Source organism: Dendroctonus ponderosae, unplaced genomic scaffold, assembly GCF_020466585.1.
Source record: "Dendroctonus ponderosae isolate FM_Combo_2020 unplaced genomic scaffold, Dpon_F_20191213v2 Dpon_F_20191213_6, whole genome shotgun sequence".
Lineage (NCBI taxonomy): Eukaryota > Metazoa > Arthropoda > Insecta > Coleoptera > Curculionidae > Dendroctonus > Dendroctonus ponderosae.
In genome coordinates, this window is record NW_026018814.1 from 381,667 (window position 1) to 384,064 (window position 2,398).

Below are 2,398 nucleotides of genomic sequence, written 5' to 3' on the forward strand. Positions count from 1 at the left end.
AAAGTTTTAGTAGATTCATGCGGCTCATTAATTTTCCAGAATTTTTCAAACTCTTGCTACTTAGAAGACTGACGCAAACTTACGCGTGTGTGTTTGAAAAATTACAACTCGTCAGTTCAAGCAGATGAAAAACTGCAATTTTGAAAATGTCGAGATCAAGCTTCAATTGTTAAACGTACAAAATTATATGAGACTCAGAGGGTCCACTCGTTTTGCATAATTTTCCAAGTTTTCTGTTACTCAGAAATGCGCCACAAACATGCACACTTATGTTTAAAAATTCACAACTCGCAAATCTGAACAGAGAAATTGCTGCAATTTTGGCCATTTTCAGAAAAATCCTCATTTGTTGAGTGCTGAAAGTTTTAGTAGATTCATGCCGCTCATTCATTTTCCAGAATTCTTCAAACTCTTGTTACTTAGAAGACTGACGCAAACTTACCCGTGTGTGTTTAAAAAATTACAACTCGTCAGTTCAAGCAGATGAAAAACTGTAATTTTGGAAATGTTGAGATCAAGCTTCAATTGTTAAATGTGCAAAATTATATGAGACTCAGAGAGTCCACTTGTTTTCCATAATTTTTCAAATTTTTTGTTACTCAGAAATGCGATATAAACATGCACGTCTCTGTTTAAAAATTCACAACTAGCAAATCCCAACAGACAAGATGCTACAATTTTGGCCATTTTCAGAAAAATCCTCATTTGTTGAGTGCTGAAAGTTTTAGTAGATTCATGCGGCCCATTCATTTTCCAGGATTTTTCAAACTCTTGTTACTTAGAAGACTGACGCAAAATTACGCGTGTGTGTTTGAAAAAATACAACTCGACAGTTCAAGCAGATGAAAATCTGTAATTTTGGAAATGTTGAGATCAAGCTTCAATTGTTAAATGTGCAAAATTATATGAGACTCAGAGGGTCCACTCGTTTTGCATAATTTTCCAAGTTTTCTGTTACTCAGAAATGCGCTACAAACATGCACGCTTCTGTTTAAAAATTCACAACTCGCAAATCCCAACAGACAAATTGCTACAATTTTCGCTTTTTTGAGAAAAATCCTCATTTGTTGAGTGCTGAAAGTTTTAGTAGATTCATGCGGCTCATTAATTTTCCAGAATTTTTCAAACTCTTGCTACTTAGAAGACTGACGCAAACTTACGCGTGTGTGTTTAAAAAATTACAACTCGTCAGTTCAAGCAGATGAAAAACTGCAATTTTGGAAATGTTGAGATCAAGCTTCAATTGTTAAATGTGCAAAATTATATGAGACTCAGAGGGTCCACTTGTTTTGCATAATTTTCCAAATTTTCTGTTACTCAGAAATGCGCTACAAACATGCACGCTTCTGTTTAAAAATTCACAACTCGCAAATCCCAACAATTTTTGCCATTTTGAGAAAAATCCTCTTTTGTTGAGTGGAGAAAGTTTTAGTAGATTCATGCCGCTCATTCACTTTCCAGAATTTTTCAAACTCTTGTTACTTAGAAGACTGACGCAAACTTGTTGAGTGGTGAAAGTTTTAGTAGATTCCTGCCGCTCATTCACTTTCCAGAATTTTTCAAACTCTTGTTACTTAGAAGACGCAAACTTACGCGAGTGTGTTTAAAAAATTACAACTCGTCAGTTCGAGCAGATGAAAAACTGCAATTTTGGAAATGTTGAGATCAAGCTTCAAGTGTTAAATGTGCAAAATTATATGAGACCCTCTGAGTCTCCATACCGTCCACTCATTTTCCATAATTTTCCAAATTTAAATTTCCAAAAGGTTTAAATAAATTTCGGGCGGAAAATGCGACTGGTTATAAAAAATGAAAATCTCGCTCGCGAATGGCTCAGGATAAACAGAAGATTAAAAAATTGCACTGAAGTTGGTAAGCAACAGACAAACACCAACCCTAAAAAAGCGACGTCTATTAACGTCCAATCAACGTCACTTTGGTGCTGGGAACGTCCAAATGACGTAACTGGCGCCCGATTTGATTGCTTTGTGGCAGTTATGGATGATTCTGATGGTATTTTCTTGCAGTTTCCAGATTGATGGGAACAACAGCGGCGTCGGCCAACATGGGCCATGGTTTGAATGCCGCCGGCATGCCCGGTTTGGGTCCGTGCGGGGGCGTGCCCGACTCGAAGCCCATGCAATTCCCATTGGCGCAACGCCGCAAGAGGCGGGTCCTCTTCACGCAAGCCCAGGTAGGCTCTTATTCAGAGGGCGACGCCCACTTTCTACCAGTGACTCACTTGTAAATCCCCTTGCCCCCCCTACCCGTTGCCTAGTTACGGCCCTGATGGTCACGTAACAAACGAAAGTTTGCCGGATGCCGACGGTAAACGTCGATTGCCGCTGCCGGACATCGCGACGCGCTTTTTTCCATTTTTCGATTATCAAGTGACTGT